A 19650-nucleotide genomic window follows, 5' to 3' on the forward strand; every position below is an offset into this window, starting at 1 on the left:
AGTCAACAGTTCAAAGTAAAAGGAAATGAACCAATGGTCACACAGAGGGGCCAATTGTGCAAGGCACAAAGACTCAAGTATGAGTCACCTACAAAACAAATGGTTAGCACATCATAAACAAACCAACTCAATCAAAATTGAAAGGTCTTTGGGGCATTGGTGCTCAACCTGAAACAAACAGCTCAGTTGTAAGCTTACAAGACCACTAGGACTAGCCTAGGGTCAAAGATGAAAGAAAAAGGCCAAGGCAGCAAGCAATATTCAATCAAAGTCAACATCAATCATGTAAAAAGCAAACACAATTGTATTCAAACTTATATCATGCATCATGGTCATTTCATGTGCAAAAGGATGCAAAGCATGGCAAGAGAAGCATACAAAAGTCAACAGCAAAGACTTCATTCAAAAGTCAACCAAAACATTTTCAAAAATTATGACATAAATCACACTCAATCCTAACATCTAACATGGTATACATGCAAAATTTCATGGCATTTGGATGAGAGGAAGGCAGTCAACAAAAATCATGAAGTCAAAACAAATTCAAGTAAGCATGGTGAAAGTCAACAAGCATGGGTCAACTTCAAAAAATCATATCAATTTGAAAACAGAAGATAAATGAATGAGATTAACACCAATGCAAAGCTCAAAGAGTCTAGTTATCACATATGAAATTTCATGGACATACAATAAGATTTGAGAATTCCACAAAGGATTTGGCAACATGTATCACATAAAGTCAACAAATGACCAAGCATGGAAGAAAATTCTCAATCAAATGGAAAACAGCAAGATAAATTCCAAGAAAATTCATACATCAATTAGACATGCAAGGGATCAATCATGCAAAATTTCAAGTGATTTGGATAAGGGGAAGCATGTGAACAAAAATCATACATTTGCATATCATTGGTGTGACACAAATTGTCACACCCTAATTCAAAAATTCATATCTATCAAACCACAAATGAGAAATCCACAAACTTTATATGGAAATGAAGATCAATGTGTCTAGTTTTACCACAAAAAATTTCAAAGGCAATGGATGCAATATGACAATTTCACAAAGAGAATGGCACAAGGTATTATTTTGGCATGCATGTCAAGAAAATATTTACCAATTAAAATCCAGCCAATGAAAAATTAATTAAAATTCATGATAAAATAGATGACATGCTTGTGAAGATAATGCAAAAATTTTCATAATTTTTGGATTTAAATTGAATGAATTGTGAATTATGGAAGATTGGTGAACAAGTGAAATATTTATTGAAATAAAATGAAATTGTTTTGAAATAATAGGCTGAAAATGACACATGCCGCATAGTGGGTGGTTATCAATCCAAACGTATGGGATTTCAATATCCCAGCCGGTGGGACCCGCAGCCACCTGCATAATTGCCTGGCCAACTGTCGCGTCTGAAGATGTTGTCTCTTTTGGGAAACACACGCAGGGCACAAAAAGAGAAAAAGAAAGGCAATTAAGGCCAAAAGCAACAATGACAGCCTGCGCCTGTCATTCAAACCTGCTGGGATATTGGGATTGTAGCCGCTGCCCACTGTCACCGTCCCAATAATGCACAGCTCAGACAATGCCACTCATAAATGCGCATGAAAACAAGGATTTGAAACCAAAAAGCAAGAAAACAAACAGCAATTATTCCTAAAAAGAAGCTACAGTACCGCGGCACAAACAGCATGGCAGATAACTCTCAATCCAATTAGAATATTCCCCTCTTTTTTTTAAAAAAAAAAAAAAAAACAACACGCACAGCAATATATATTAAAAAAATCTGCAATTAAATAGCAAATGCTACAGTAATATTTTCCAGATTTTTACTTGGAAATGGAACCCAGTATTCGCATACAGCAACAATAACACATGCTCATTACAGTAAATTCTAGCAACACCATTTTTGCACCAAAAATGACAAACAACATATCAAAATGCTCATCTAAGCAAGCCCAAACCTAATCCAAACTCCATTTATCCCAAATCAAACTAAAATAGACAAATCATGCAAAAGTATAAATGAGCATCAATCTTAAATGTCAGATTTCTCATGATATGGTTAACCATTTAGCATGATTCAAAGCATAAATCAACCTACTAATTAAGATCTACATGATGTGTAGCAAGATTTGAGAAAATAATGAGGTCGAAAAACTCACTTGATTTGAAGAATTCAATGAAACAGTGTTGTCTGGAGTGATGCAAGCTTAAACAAGTCTTCCTTGTGGTTCAGAATGAAGGATTCTTGAGGTTGGCTAGCTTAATGATACCTGGGAACTTTCCAATCCTAATTCACCATTGTTGTATCTTCATATAGCAGCAGCACGAATTGAAGTTACAGCAAGGAAACAGGGCTTCAAACTCACTCAAGATTGTTGGTAGATGATGAGAATACAAAGTTTGCTCGAAGCTCTTTGGGAATTTTTGGCCAGAAATCCAATTTTGTGAAAATGGTGATTTGAGAGTAGTGAAGGTTCTGTAGCTTGGAGGCTGCTCTCTAGGGTTGCAAAGTGTCAGAAAAATCACTTATATTTGCTGTTTAAAGTCCTCTAATCAAATGGTAAGTTGGTTTAGCTTTAATGAAGCATTTTGCAAAAGTTGCTAATGTTTGGTCAAGTGGAAAAGGAGGTGTGAACTGTACACGAAAATGGGCTTGGCAAGGCTGCAAAGGACCAACAATTTTGCTGTTTGTGGTTTGCTTAGTGATTGCTAACATTGCCCTTACTTAATGATGCTATTTGCAAAAAATGCCAATTTCACACTTTTGGCCAAAATGATAGCATGATGATGAAATGAACATGGAATTAAGCTTGGAACATGTCACAAATATGGTATAGAGTGAATACCAATTGGCCAATGTGAGAAAAAGTCCATAAATCAAAAAGTCAACCTTGGGTCAAACTTTGATTTTTAATGAAAAAGGTCAAAAAATGCCATTTTTATTGGTAAGGTTTTGATGAATGAAGTTTATATTTTTGGAAAGAGGATGAAAAATGTGGTTTGTAGGAAAAAACCCCACCAAATTTGGCCTTATGGTTTGAGAGATATGCCTCTTTGAAGTTCAAGAATTGATGAAAATGAATTGATCATATCTTGACAACCACACATGGGATTTAAGAGTTCTTGGACTTTTTGAAAATGGGGGAACAAGATCTTCAACTTTCATGTTGGGCAAAAATTCATTTGAAGCTTGTATCATGATGCAAGTTGAGGATCAAGAAGTTTCTATTTTTGGCAGTTGAAATTACAGGTCCAGTTTCTATTTTGGGAAATTTTCTGATTTGCTTCAAATTCTTCCATGATGTTGATTTCCATGACACATGAGGCCTATTAGGACATGAATAAACTCCTTCAAACCATTTCTATCCATCAAATCCAAAGAATCAACCACAGTTGACCAACTTTGACTTTCTAGGGTTTTGGACTTGACTGGGCACTTCTGATGAATTCCAAACCCTAATTCCTTGAGACTTTGACTTCAAATGATGTCCCAAGACATATGAACTCTTGATGATTGATCATGGTGCCCAAATTCCACAAGAATGGCCACCATCCACTGCTTTGATTGACTGTTGACTTTTTAGGGTTTCTGATTGTCTGTACATGAACTGATGACCTTTGAGCCTTCAACCCTTGACTTGAACACTTCCAAAAGACCCCCAAGGCATGAGAACTTGATGGGCAAACCCCAGGACCTTTACTCCTTGAGAAACAACTTTGCTTGATTAGTAGACTGATCTCCTGATCAATTTGACCTAATCCTTGCTTGCTTGCACTTGAGGCAACTGAGGAACAATGCAAACGCTATGCAATGGATCATGATATGCTATGACCTAATATGAGATGGTATGCACAATGATAGGTGCAAATTTGAGGTGCTACAACTTGCGCAGGAAAACAGTCAAAATTGCTTTGAATGTGCTTAATCCCGGACGGTGAATTCAAACCGAGTAATTCCCCGGGGCATACGTGTATTTTTTGGTTACAGGTCACAGGAACCGGATGCCAAGTCATGAATCCTCACCCCCAAGCGGTTGACAAAGCATCTCCTCTACAGAGCAGGTTCCCCAGTAGAGTTGACAGTATCCAGACTGTATATCCCCATTAGAGTTGACAGTATCCAGACTGTATATCCCCAGCGGAGTCGACAATGCCAAACTGTATCTTCCCAGCAACAGCGGAGTAGTCGCATACCCAACAGACAAGAGGGTGGTGTTCCCAGTGTTCATCTCGTCCCCAGCAGATTATTTTTTTTTAACAAATTTGTTTTAATCCCCAGCCTGAGGACGATTAGCAAGTTCATATCCCCAGCAAAGGTCGATTTCTACGACATTTTCCCAGGAAGTGCTTTCCTCACAGACTCTCCTCGCAGAGCCTCGCCAAGCAAAGTTTCCATAGTTGATACTTCCCCAGCAAGGTCAACTTTTCAAAAAAGGCCGATTTATTTTCGGTGGCTCCCCGGTCCCGGCAGACGGATCGTTCCCCACAGAGCATTCAAGGATTGATACAGCGATCTGCTCCCTGCCAGAGTTGCTTCCCCAAGCAGATTTCTTTTTTCTTTTGCACCATGCATAACATTTGCATTTACATTTGCATGCATATCAAACATACACATAAGCTGATAAACAGGTTCTTCAAAGCAGACTGGAAAATTACTTTACAACCAAAGTCATGAGATTCGGCCAGAGGATCAAGTGTGTGTGTGACCTAGCATGAGGGTTATTTTGAAGATTCAGCCTGAGGATCGTTTTCCAGAGACCCAGCATGAGGGTCATTTCGAAGATTCAGCCTGAGAATCGGTTTCCCAAGAGTCAGCCTAAGGTTCGTTTTGAAGATTCAGCCAGAGAGTCGACTACGAGCGTTATTTCCCCAGCAAGCCAGCTGGAGGAATAGATTGATAGCTCTACAGAAAATCAACCTACAAGAGGATTCAGCCCGCGGATCGCATTAAAAAAACAAAGTCTAATCGAAGAGTCGTTATAACATGTTCTAGCCTGAAGAATACGTACGAAGCCCAAAAGTGGGATATTCTCGAAGTTGCATATCTAACATGAAGACTGTAGATTTCGAAAGAGGGTCAAACAACGCATGCCCCAGATGCGAGATCCTGATGATGGGAATTTATCATCAAAACAATCCAGATCTAGCCAGAAGATCAAAGTCAGGTCTAGCCCGAAGACCGAAAAATAGATAGATTCAGCCAGAGAATCAAAGAAAATAGATTCAGCCAGAGAACCGAAATAATTCAGATCTAGCCAGAAGATCGAAGTAGTTTCAGCCAGAGAATCAAAGAAAATAGATTCAGCTAGAGAATCGAAACAAAGGAGATCTAGCCAGAAGATCGAAGAAGATCTAGCCAGAAGATCGAAGTCAGGTCTAGCTCAAAGACCGGAAATAGATTCAGTCAAAGAATCGAAACAATTCAGATCTAGCCAGAAGATCGAAGTAGATTCAGCCAGAGAATCAAAGAAAATAGATTCAGCCAGAGAATCGAAACAAAGGAGATCTAGCCAGAAGATCGAAGAAGATCTAGCCAGAAGATCGAAGAAGATCTAGCCAGAAGATTGAAACCGTATCCAACCCGAGGATCAAAATTAACATCCAACCAGAGGACTAAATTGAGTATAGATTCATTCAGAGGATCGAAACTCCAGATTAAGTCAGAAGACTGATTCAGATTCAGCCAGAGGATCGGAAGAGAAATAAACAACGCGGTGTATTTCAGCATTTTTGTGGTGTTCTCGGAGCGCAAATTTTCGGTCTGTCTTTGGTATTCAATCACAGCTCACCCTATTTGTCTGATAAGCTTTTCGCTTTCATCCTGCTCGGGTTAGCTGATGACTGAATAGGGGCAGCTGTAACACCCCAAAATTTTCCCTCCTCATTCATGCATTCATTTTTAGGTCATTTAACATTTCATATTGCATTTCATCATGTCAATCAGAATCAGATCCAAAAAAAAACTTTATTTAAAAAAAAACAAAAAAAAAAACGAACATAAAAAAATGATAAAGAAAAAATTAATTAATTAATTAAATAAATAAATAAATAAAATAAAAGAAAAAAATCTCAAACTTGGACCTCTCTCAAAAGCCCACTAAGCTATCAATATTAGCCTATAAATACTAGAGTTTCATTGAAACAAAACAGACAGAAAAAGGAAGAGAAGCAAAATACTCTGAGGTTTCCTTGGAACAAAACCCTGGACAAAACCTGGAGAGAAACCTGACAGAGAACTCAGAGCAGCCTCCAAACCCTTAAGGGAACTCAACTGCACAGAATCACCTATGCCTCACATAAACCCTAAAGATTGTTTTGTAAACCTCACGGGTGCAACTCAATTTCAATCAAGCTCTCCAATTAGGTTTGCCCTTATTCCCATTACCTTTATGCTCTTAATTTGGATCATCTGAATGTATGAGGTATGATGGATGAATTTCATTAGGTTTTTGCCCACGGGTTTTAAATGTATATGAATGTATAAATAATGCCTTGAATGCTTAATCCTTATCGTGTTTCACTAACCCTTTTGTTGAGTTTTTGTGAAGGCTCACATGACTTTTGCAGGGATAGCTCACTGGATATTCCACTTTTCTCGTGGGATACCATTTGGGAGATTTATTCGGATTGCCTTGTTGGCTCATTTACTTTATGCATGTTTGTTTTGTATGTGTTCGTATCCCCACAGGTAGCGCGGTTCCTTCGTCGAGGACTGCCCTTTTTCACTTGAGCATCCCCCAAACCCTAAAACCCAAAGCAACACGTTAACTCCTTCTACTATAGGCGAGTAAGTCTCCAAAGGTCGAGCATCCGGTAGATTGCGTAGTAACGTCGTTCGTCCAAAACCCAATCCATAACCCCGTAGTTAGCCGAACTACGGCTTGCTCTGATTCTCATTCCAGATGAGATACGTAGGTATAAGACGCGATGTCTTAGCGAGCACAATTACCCTTAACCCCTAGGTAGCCGAGCTACGAAGACTCTGTCTTGTCCTTTCCTTTTTCCAGGTTTACTTCGAGCGTTTCCTTTCCCTCCTTTGGGATAAATAACGCACGGTGGCGACTCTCATGTCTTTCTTCGCCAGTTTTTTTTTTCGCATTCCATTTTTCAGGTTGCGACACTACCTGTTCTCCTTTAGCCTTGGCAGTTGCCTCAGCTTCAATATTCGTGCGCAATGTTGATGGTGCAAACAGGCGTCCACTGCGAGTGAAGCCACCAACTCCTCCAACATTGTCTACAGCGAAGCTACCAATGTCAATGTCTTCCCTGTTAACTTTTTGCCCCTGGCAGTAGATATCAGCCCCATAGTGCCACGGGATAGCACTGTCTTTCTCATACGGAACAGGTCTTGGTACCGTGATAGTGACCGGACTAACCAAAGTCGGTTGAGGGTTGTCAGAGTAAATTGTAACTGGTGCTGGACTTTCGATGTTTACCGTTGTTGGTTCTGTACTTTCTGGGAAATAAACTGTTGTCGGAGCGGGTCTCTCGGGAACATATATTTCTTCAGGAGTGAAATAAAACATCACTGCCGACACATCATTCTTCACTGGACGGGTCTGATCGAACTGAAGACAACCTTCATCTATCAGTTGCTGAATACCCTTTCTCAAACTGTCACATCCGTTCTCGGCAGCTTGACAATTTCTGCACTCTCCCCCACAGCCCGGGAAAATCTGTCCTTTCAAAAGTCAGTCTTTGACCACCGATAGCGAAGTCTTCACTTTAGTCACATCAGAAACCAAATTCAAAATTTCCCCGCTATTAACAGCATTAATCGTTTGCCCGCCGTGGGCTGGCATCGGGTTTTGGATAACATTAGGCACCGGAGAAAAATTGATAGCCTTGGCGTCTCTCAAATCTTGTACTTTTAGCTGGAGAGCCTTGCAATTATCTGTAGTATGGCCAGGTGCGTTGGAGTGAAAAGCACATCTGGCGTTGACATCATAACCTCTGGGCAAGTTATTGGGATCGATTGGTGGAGCCAAAGTTCTTAACGTAACCAGATTCAGGTCAATCACCCTGGGGAGTAATACAGAATAAGGCATTGGGATTGGCTCAATGACCCGGTCCGTCTGCCTTGGACGTTGTTGATAGTGTCTCTGCTGACCCGGATTACCTCCTTGTTGTTGATTGTTGTACATGGGTTGCTGTTGAGGATGATACTGCGGTTGCTGTTGCGGTTGCTGTTGCGGTTGAGGAGCAGGTGTAGCAATAGTGATTGCGGCCACTTGATCTTGATAATAATTAGGGCGTCCTCTGCCCCTGCCTCTGCCGGCATACACAGCGCTTGTCTCGCCTTCTCTTCTTCGCTGACCGTTACCAGCAAACGGTTTCTTGGGAGCACTATTGTCTTGAATTCGGCCCATCTTCAACAGACTCTCGATTCTTTCTCCAGCAACTACTATCTCTGCAAAGTTGATTGACGGGCAAGCAGCCAATCTCTCAATATAATTTCCTTGAAGAGTGTTCATGAACATGTCCGCCATCTCCCTTTCAGACATAGGGGGTTGGACGGACGCAACAATTTGTCTCCAACACTGAGCATATTCTCTAAAGGTCTCCTTGGCATTATGAGACATTCCTTACAACAAGGTCCGATTTGGAGCCATGTCCAAGTTGTATTGATATTGCTTGACAAAAGCCTCTACCAAGTCTTTCCGGCTCTTGATGGTAGTACGGGACAAATGAGAATACCATTCACGAGAAGCTCCAGTTAGACTGTCCTCAAAATAGTACATCCACAGCTTTTCATCTTCCGTATGAGCTCTCAACCTTCCCAAATAAGATTGGAGATGAGTGCGTGGGCAAGAAGCCCCGTTGTATTTCTCAAAAGTAGGGGATTTGAACTTGTGAGGAATCCTTACTCCCTGAACCAGACCAAGATTTGTGACATCAAAACCTAAGGAATTTTGAGACTCCAAAGATTTGAGCTTCTCAGCAAGCTCATCCATACGGCGAGTGGTCTCGTGAGCTTCATCGTGCACAGAGAATTGATCATACTGATAATCTTCAGTAACGGGGCGTCCTTTAATCTGAATTCCTTGATTCACATTGTACCTTCCGCCAATACCATTTCCAATATTCCCTGTGTTGTCAACATTACCCGGGTTTCCATCAGCATTCGCGTTACCCGCATTACCAGTGTTCACAGGGTTATCAGCGTTCCCAGGGTTACCAGGGTTTCCCTTAGCATTTGGTATCTCTACCTCTGGATTGGGCCTCGGTTGCTCAACCAACTCCCTCAACTTTTCCTGGCCTTCTGCCATACCAGTCATCAATGTCATGAACTGATCCATCCTTTCACGCATATCAGCCATCTCTTTCTGTACCTGGTCCATCGCTAGTTGCTTGGGACCAATAATGCCTGAAACAGGGAACAAACTTTAGACACTGCGGTGACACCTGCAAAACAAACAAGGGTTAATATGCATGGTATGCGATGCGCTGCTTATTCAATTTTAAATCACCCCCCTTTGGAAGGGAATACCCTGCAAATGAATAAGCATGAGATGTTGGATGCAAATATGCAGATGATGTTATGCAATGCAGTGGCATGTCAATCAAGATCGCCGTATCTGCTTGAACATCTGTCGGGTTGCACTATCTGAAGAGAAAACCACTGAGGAATATAAAAGATCAAAACTCTTCTCCAGAAAACCGGGTTGGTTGGAGGTTAAGGTTTCCTGAATTTAGCCCGCCCCTCATTGGTTGGTTCTAAGAACAGAAGTTTGTCAGCTTTGGCCCTTCGGTCGAGAATAATACGTTTACCACTGAAGGTTTGGTACTATTACGGGATAAAAGACCTCCACTGACTCCCCTCAATAGGACATCCTAAAGCAAGTTCCCAGTCTCGGGGTCCTCGGATTGATCGGCGAGAATGCGCCCACCAATGCTAACATAATCGCGTCTCGGAGGAGAGGCCTCGACTGAGTTCTCGGGAAATGGTCACCAGAGTCGACGATTTCTAGAGGAACATCATGCCGTTACGGAACACCCGTAGGACAAAACATATCCAAAAGAAACCTCGTCTGGGTGTGGGTTTTCATTAACGACTTAACGTAGCAACATGCCACGCAAGCCTCATGACTATCCATTCTAAAACCTGTGTGTACACTCAAGCCTGGGTAATGGGCTTACCTCTCATAGAACATCCCATCCCAAAAATAGAACCAGCAGATATAGCAATCATATGTACACAATGCAATAAGATAAGGCAGGTAAATAAATAACTGTACAAAAGTATGAACACCCAATAAACAAACAACCTACAAAAGCTAGGAGGGACTCGCTTAGGGAAACCGGGTCCCCAGCTGAGTCGCCAACTGTCGCAACCTCAAAAAGGAGATGCGAAAAAACAACCAGCGAGAAAGAAATGACAGAAGAGTCGCCACCGTGCGTTATTCATCCCAAAGGAGGGAAAGGAAACGCTCGAAGTAAACCTGGAAAAATGAAAGGAAAAGACAAGGTCTCGCAACCAAATCTTGGGTTCGAGAGTCGATTATGCGAAGGGAAGGTATTAGCACCCCTACGTATCTGTAGTACTCTACGGGATCCACTTTTGTTGTTCTTGTCTAAAGGGTGTGGGTTATCTAATGTACTATTTACTATAAAAAAAAGGGTCAAAAGTAAATGACTCGCACGGATGTCGCATCCACTGCATACGTATCTCATCTGAATATGAGAATCAGAGTCTTCGTAGCTCGGCTGCCTAAGGGTTAGGGGGATATGTGCTCGGTAAGACGTCCTGTCTTATGCCTACGTATCTCATCTGGAATGAGAATCAGAGCAAGCCGTAGTTCGGCTAACTACGGGTTAAGTTTTGGGATGAACGACGTTACTACGCAATCTACCGGATGCTCGACCTTTGGAGACTTACTCGCCTGTAGTAGAAGGAGTAAACGTGTTCTTAGGAGAAGAAAAATCAATGAGTTTGTTTGTGTTTTAGGGATGCTCATGCAAAAAGGGTAATGAGGATAAGACCTCATAGCTCTTAACCTTGGACAAGGTGAGCTCATGACAAAAAGTGGGGGTTCAGAAAGGTGGAACCCTCTCCACTGACTGACCGGACAAAAGATCTGGGGTTTTTGTTCTGAAGAATCGACACGTAGTGTGATCTTAAAGAACGACACACTGAATAACGGGGGATTGACTACTAGCCCCTTTTATCCGTCAATTGCCTCTTCATGGAGGTCTTTAGGAAAAAAGTAGTAAAATGCGGGAAAGATAAAGGGGGTTAAGAGATCTACCACACGGATAAAGATCCGAAGCAACAGCAAATAAAGAGATAAGAAACCCAGAGATCTCTCAAGCTAGCACCATCAAAGAAAGCGAGTCAGTACAGGTAATCGGGATAAACCTCCAGGTGGTATCCCACAAATAAAGTGGAACACCAGGCAAGCCAGGTTAGAGAAACAAGATAGGGTAATCAAGAGTTGCCCCCAAATCAAAATGTAACCACATGAATCATGCCATTAAAATTCACAAAAAGCTCACAAAAAGCAACCAAGGGTAGGAGGCCTAAACCTCTTGTCAAACACATGCATCAAAAGGGTATCAAATTCACCCATAATACCTCATACATTCAGAGCATTCAAATTAAAAGCATAAAGTAATGGGAATAAGGCAAACCTGACTGGAGAGATCGAATGAAATTGAATTTCCCGGTTGGGTTTGCAAAGCAATCTGAGGGTTTATATGAGATGGAATTGGTTCTTTGCAGATGGGTTCCCTTCAGTCTCTAGAGGTTGCTCTGAACTCTGTTAGCTCTTCTCTCACTATCTTTTTCCCAGCCAGGGTAATAGGAATAAAATGGCCTTTTGTTTCACTGAAACTTTGAATTTATAACCTGATTTTTGTGGACCTGTGGGCTCAAATGAGAGAGGCCCAAGTCCAAAAAATTTCTGTTATATTTTTTTTACTTTTTTATTATTTTATTTTTTTATTTTTTTTTATTTTTTTAAAACACGTGGGCTTCGCCTAGCGAGCATGAGAGTTCAAGAAATTTCTCTGAGCGTAGGTGATTCTGGTGGCTTTTCTTGGGACTCGCTAGGCGACCCATTCTGCTGCCTAGCGAGCATGACAGCTCATGAACAAACTTTTGCTCCTTCAAGATTAACGTTTTGACTGACGAATAGACCCCTGTTGGAAGTAACTCAAGTCATTCCCTTGTGTTGACTGATCATCTAAATAGAACCCACAAAGTGTCCTGGATGATGTTCAAGCTTCTTGGAGCTAATTCCGATTGACATGATGAAATGCAATGTATCTAATTTTGATTGATAATGATGAAATGCAATGTGAAATGTTAAATGACCTAAAAATTAATGCATGAATGAGGAGGGCAAATTTTGGGGTGTTACACCAATCATTTGAAAATTATGGAACATTTGGAGCAAGAGAACAAAGAGTTGAAGGATGAGATCGCTCGCCTGACTGCCATGATGGAGTCAATTCTTGCTGCTCAAAATCAAGCTTCTCCAATGCCTGCAACTCCTCCCGCAAGGACTGTTACTTCAGAGATGGTTACCTCTACCGTACCTACTGCTACCGCCCATTTCATGCCGAACCTGCCTGTCGGATTCCCATGGGGAATGCTGCCCATTTTGTGCCTGAAGGCTTTGCGCCTACCTTTGCTTCTATGCCGGCATCTAGCCCGGTCATGTCCGTGCAACCTCCTTTTGTGCACACTCTGCATCGTGTTGAGGATAGCATTTATCATTCTGAGCCGTCTGAGGGTCCGGATGTTTATGAGAAGATGGACGAAATGAAAGACCAATTTCTTGAGCCGCGCAAGGAATTGAAGACGCTGAGAGGTAAAGATTTGTTTGGGAAGAGTGCTGTTGAATTGTGTTTGGTACCCAATGTTAAAATCCCGGTGAAATTCAAAGTGCCTGACTTTGAAAAATATAAAGGGAACTCTTGTCCGCTCAGTCATCTTTTGATGTATGCCCGCAAGATGTCAACTCAGACAAATAATAACCAATTGCTTATTCACTACTTCCAGGATAGCCTGACTGGTGCTGCACTCCGTTGGTATATGGGATTGGATAGTGCAAGCATCCGCACTTTCAACGACTTGGGAGAGGCTTTTGTGAAGCAATACAAGTATAATATTGACATGGCGGCGGATAGAGACCAGTTGAGGTCTATGTCTCAGAAGGACAAAGAGACATTCAAAGAATATGCGCAAAGATGGAGGGAGTTGGCTGCCCATATCACTCCTCCTTTGGAGGAGAAAGAGATGACAAAGATCTTCTTGAAAACCCTGAGTTCATTTTATTATGAACGCATGATCGCTAGTCCCCCCCAGCGATTTTACCGAAATGGTAAATATGGGGATGAGACTTGAAGAAGGAGTCCGTGAAGGATGTTTGTCAAAAGATGAGGCGTCAACGAGTAAGAGGTATGTCCGTAGTTTCAGCAAGAAGAAGGACAGTGAAACAAATGCAATTTCCAGTGGGAGGCAGAGGAGGCCTCAGATCAGAAGAAATCCACCACCCCGTCAACATCATCATCATCAAGTATCATCAGTAATTCTGGTATTTTCTAATCAACATATAACACCAATTCAACAACAACAACATTAACGTCAACAACAACAACCGCAACAAAGAACAAACACCTACAACAACAACAATCATCATCAGTAGAACTTTGAGAGGAAGAAGGTCTCTTTTGACCCGATTCCTATGTCGTATACAGAGCTGTATCCCTCGCTAGTTCTCAAGAACTTGATTCAACCGAGGAACCCACCGCAGATCCCAGAACCACTTCCCTGGTGGTATAAACCTGAGCTTCGTTGTGCTTTTTATCAAGGAGCACCCATGCATGATATTAAAAATTCTTATCCATTGAAGTTCGAGGTTCAAAAGCTTATGAAGAGTGGTATGGTGTCCTTTAAGGACCGCACACCAAATGTGAAAGCTAACCCTTTGCCCGCTCATGGGAACTCTTCAGTGAATATGGTGGACGATTGTCTTAGAGATTTCAAGGTTTTTGATGTTTGGTTTATCCGAAGATCTTTGGTGAAGATGCACAAAGATATCTGTTTGGTGAGTGACTATGAACATGACCATGATGGTTGTGTTGTTTGTAGTGTGAACCCAAGAGGGTGTGATATGGTGAAAAGGGACATCCAACATCTGATGGATAAAGGCATGATTCGGATTGTTCAATCTCCTCATGTAGATGACGACGTCAATGTCATAGTGCCCGTTTTCAAGCAACAAGAGCGGTTGGTAATTCAATATGATAGCAGTAACAATAATAATGTCAGCCAAAGATCAGTATCTCCGTTAGTAATACGGTTAGTGGGCCCAGTCCCGTATTCATCTGATAAGGTTGTACTGTACCAATACAATGCTACAATGATAAAGAATGGTCAAAAGGTCCCGTTACTTACGACTAGTTCAGTAGTGAGCATTGTCGATGTAACGAAGGTGACCCGCAGTGGTCGAGTGTTTGGGCCAGTGTTCCCAGAAAATAAAGAGGAAACGATTGTTGGTAAGAAAGCGGAGGTACCTAATGTAGATCCAGTTGGTTGCTCAAAAGATAAGTCTGGCGAATCCAGCAACTTGAAAGCCAATGATGATGATGAGGTACTCCGATTGATAAAAAGAAGTGAATTTAATGTGGTTGAGCAGCTGCTCCAGACTCCCTCAAAAATCTCAATATTGTCTCTTCTTTTTAATTCCGAAGCGCACAGAGAAGCACTACAGAGAGTTCTTGAGCAAGCATATGTAGAGCATGATGTTACTGTGGGTCAGTTTGATCACATTGTTGCTAACATCACTTCATGCAATAATTTGAGCTTTTGTGATGAAGAACTCCGTGAGGAGGGAAGAAATCATAATCTGGCATTGCATATTTCAATGAACTGCAAGGAAGATGCTTTGTCAAATGTGCTTGTGGACACCGGTTCGTCACTCAATGTGCTTCCGATGTCAACTTTGTCAAAACTATCTTACCAAGGAGCACCCATGAGGTATAGTGGGGTAATTGTCAAAGCCTTTGATGGCTCGCGCAAAACGCTAATTGGTGAAGTGGACCTTCCAAGTCAAGATAGGTCAGAGTGATTTTCATATTACTTTTCAAGTAATGGATATTCACCCGACCTAAAGTTATTTATTGGGAAGGCCGTGGATTCATGAGGCAGGGGCTGTTACCTCCACTCTGCACTAAAAGCTCAAATTTGTCAAGAATGGCAAGCTTATGATTGCGGGTGGAGAGAAAGCTCTATTGGTTAGCCATCTGTCGTCTTTCTCGTATGTAGAAGCTGAGGATGAGGTTGGAACTCTGTTCTAAGCCTTATCTATTGCTGCTGAGAAGAGAGTTGGGGCAACTATGTCCTCGCTGAAAGATGCTCAGAAGATTCTTGAAGAGGGTGTTGTTGATCAGGGGGGCACATGGTAGAGGTCTCCGACAACAAAGGCAGAACCGATTTGGGGTTCCAGAAAGGCTCATCAATTGTTAGATCTAAAGATATGCAACTCAGCTTCCGTAGCGGAGGGTTCATTCATGGCAATGAACAACACTTAGCTGATGTGCTAGGGGATAACGAAGAGGAAGACTGCACCAACTTTGTAACACATGGAAAGACATGCAACAATTGGACTGCTGTTGATATTCCTGTTATTTTGCATCGATCTAAGTAATTGCTTTTATATTTTAAAATCCTTCTTCTATGCCCAAGGGAGAAGTGAACATTGTTTGGGCATTTTAAATTGATCATCAATAAAATTAATTATATTCATCCACATCTCTGATGTTTGTTTTACTTTTTGCGTTATTCTGAAAATGGTAATCACAAAAAACATAAATAAACAATATAATTGTCCATCTGCATAATATTTGGTCACAAATTCACTTCTCTAAAATCAAAATATCAAATCATTATGCAGGTTGGTTCCTTACCTCATTGAATACAATGATCCTTCTCCTTCTCCAAATTTTGAATTACCTGTGTTTGAGGCCGAGGAGGAAAGCGATGTAGAAGTAAGTAAGGAATTGTCTCGTCTTCCTGAGCAAGATGAAAAGGTTATTCAGCCGTTTGAAGAATAGATTGAGCTAGTCAACTTGGGTTCCGAGGATGATGTGAAGGAAGTCAAGATTGGGTCTCGACTGTGTCCAGATGCTAAGAAGATGCTAAGAAGATTGGTCATATCAAGACATGCCTGGGTTGGATTCTGAGATTGTGGAGCATAGATTGGCGTTGAAGCCATAATGCCCGCCAGTCAAGCAGAAATTGAGAAGAACGCATCCTGATATAGCTGTGAAAATCAAAGAGGAAGTTCAGAAGCAAATTAACGTCGGTTTCCTTGTGACAACTGAGTATCCGCAATGGGTAGCCAATATTATGCCTGTGCCGAAGAAAGATGGAAATGTCCGCATGTGTTTTGACTATAGAGATTTGAATAAAGCCAGTCCGAAAGATGATTTCCCTCTGCCACACATTGATATGTTGGTAGACAATACTGCTAAATTCAAAGTCTTTTCATTTATCGATGGATTTTCCGGATATAACCAGATCAAGATAGCACCCGAAGATATGGAGAAAACCACATTCATTACACCCTGGGGAACATTCTGTTATAGAGTGATGCCTTTCGGTCTAAAGAATGCTGGTGCGACTTACCAGAGAGCAATGACTACTCTTTTTCATGATATGATGCATAAAGAGATTGAAGTATATGTCGATGACATGATTGCTAAATCAATTGATGAAGAAGAACATGTTGAGCATTGGTTGAAGCTATTCCAGCATTTGAGGAAGTATAAACTCCGCTTGAATCCCAATAAGTGTACTTTTGGTGTTCGTTCCGGTAAGTTGTTGGGCTTTATTGTCAGCGAGAAGGGTATTGAAGTTAATCCTGCCAAGGTCAAAGCAATACAAGAGATGCATGCACCCAAAACTGAGAAGAAAGTCAGAGGTTTTCTCGGCCGCTTGAATTATATTTCGAGATTTATTTCCCATATGACTGTCACGTGTGCGCCTATATTCAAGCTTTTTCGGAAAGATCAATCTTGTGATTGGACCGAAGATTGCCAGAAAGCATTTGATAGTATCAAGGAATATTTGCTTGAACCTCCGATTTTGTCTCCACCTGTTGAAGGAAGACCGTTGATCATGTATTTGACTGTGCTAGAAGATAGTATGGGTTGTGTTCTAGGTCAGCAAGATGAGACTGGAAAGAAAGAATTTGTAATCTACTACCTCAGTAAGAAGTTCACCGACTGTGAGACTCGATATTCTATGCTTGAGAAAACTTGTTGTGCATTGGCTTGGGCTGCTAAGCGCTTGCGCCAAAATATGTTGAATCATACCACTTGGTTGATATCCAAAATGGATCTAATCAAGTATATTTTTGAGAAGCCTGCTTTAACTGGGAGAATTGCCCGTTGGCAGATGTTGCTATCAGAGTATGATATCAAATACCGATCTCAGAAAGCGATCAAAGGTAGTATCTCAGCTGACCATTTGGCTCACCAACCAATTGAAGATTACCAGTCAATGCAGTATGACTTTTTGGATGAAGAGTTTTTGTACTTGAAAATGAAAGATTGTGATGAATCATTGCTTGCGGAAGGGCCAGAACCTGGTTCCCGTTGGGGCATGGTATTTAATGGAGCTGTTAATCAATATGGAAATGGAATTGGGGCAGTGATTATTACTCCTCAAGGCACACATCTACCATTTACAGCTAGATTGACTTTCAAGTGTACAAACAACATGGCAGAATATGAAGCTTGCATTATGGGGCTTAAAGAGGCCATGAATCTCAGAATCAAGTATTTGGATGTCTTTGGTGATTCGGCTTTGGTTATGAATCAGATCAAAGGAGAACGGGAGACAAATCAACCTGGTTTAGTACCATATAGAGAATATGCAAGGAGGATTTAAACCTTCTTTACAAAGGTTGAATTTCATCATATCCCTCGAGATGAGAACCGGATGGAAGATGCTCTTGCAACATTGGCATCAATGATTGTACTGAAGTATTGAAATGAAGTTCCCAATTTATCTGTGATGCGTCTTGATAGGCCAGCTCATGTGTTTGTTGTTGAAGAGATCAAAGACGAAAAGCTATGGTATTACGACATCAAAAGTTTCCTCCAAAGCCAGATTTACCCGCCTGAGGCCTCTTTGAAAGATAAGAAGACTTTGAGAAGATTAGCCGGTAATTTCTACTTGAATGGTGATATATTGTACAAGAGAAACTTTGACATGGTTTTGCTCAGATGCAAGGATAGACATGAAGCAGACTTGTTGATGACTGAAGTGCATGAAGGTTCCTTTGGTACCCATTCCAATGGACATGCAATGGCAAAAAAGATGTTGCGAGCAGGTTACTATTGGCTGACAATGGAATCTGACTGTTGCAAGTTTGTGAAGAAGTGCCACAAGTGTTAAATTTATGCTGATAAGATTCATGTTCCTCTGACACTTTTGAATGTTATCTCTTCCCCATGGCCATTATCCATGTGGGGAATTGATATGATTAGGATGATTGAACCCAAAGCTTCGAATGGACATCGTTTAATTTTGGTGGCAATTGACTACTTCACAAAATGGGTTGAAGCGGCATTGTATGCAAATGTAACCAAGCAAGTCGTTGTAAGGTTTATTAAGAATCAGATCATATGCCGTTATGGTGGGCCAAGTAAGATCATTACTGACAATGGATCGAACTTGAATAACAATATGGTGGAAGCTCTTTACAAAGACTTCAAGATTGCACATCATAATTCTTCTCCCTACAGGCCTAAGATGAATGGGGTTGTTGAAGATGCGAATAAGAACATCAAGAAGATTATCTAGAAGATGGTTGTCACATATAAGGATTGGCATGAGATGCTCCCATTTGCTTTGCATAGGTATCGTACATCCGTTCGCACTTCAACATGGGCAACCCCTTTCTCTCTTGTATATGGTATGGAAGCAGTGCTCCTCGTAGAGATTGAGATTCCATCATTACGTGTGCTCATGGAAGCCAAGTTGACTGAGGCTGAATGGTGTCAGACCAGGTTTGACCAGTTGAAGTTGATTGAAGAGAAGAGATTGATTGCCATGTGTCATGGTCAGTTATATCAGCAAAGGATGAAAAAGGCTTTTGATAAGAAGGTCAAACCTTGAGTGTTCAGAGAAGGTGACCTTGTGCTCAAGAAGATTTTGACGTTCAAGCCAGATTCAAGAGGAAAATGGACTCCTAATTAGGAAGGCCCATATGTTGTTAAGAGAGCCTTTTCAGGTGGTGCATTGATTCTTACAACTATGAACGGTGAATAGATCACTCGTCTTGTGAACGCAGATGCAATGAAGAAATACTTCGCCTAAAAAATAAAAGAACAACTTGCTAAGTTGAAAACCCGAAAGGGCAACTTAGGTAAAAATGAGCGTCTCGGTGGATTGAAAACCTGAAAGGGCTATCCAGGCAAAAATTAGAGACATAAAACAGAAAGAATTTCCCGATAAGTTGAGTACCCCACCTCAGGGTAACTTATGCAAAAATTAGGATAATGGCAAGTAACTGCATTATGCTTGGTTGAGCACAAGGGTTGACATCAGTTCATCTCCAGCAGCGGTTAAGAGCATAGTGGATATCAAGAGCTGGTAGAGGGATTAAGGATCATTTGTA

The sequence above is a fragment of the Lathyrus oleraceus genome, chromosome 4 (assembly GCF_024323335.1).
Source record: "Lathyrus oleraceus cultivar Zhongwan6 chromosome 4, CAAS_Psat_ZW6_1.0, whole genome shotgun sequence".
Lineage (NCBI taxonomy): Eukaryota > Viridiplantae > Streptophyta > Magnoliopsida > Fabales > Fabaceae > Lathyrus > Lathyrus oleraceus.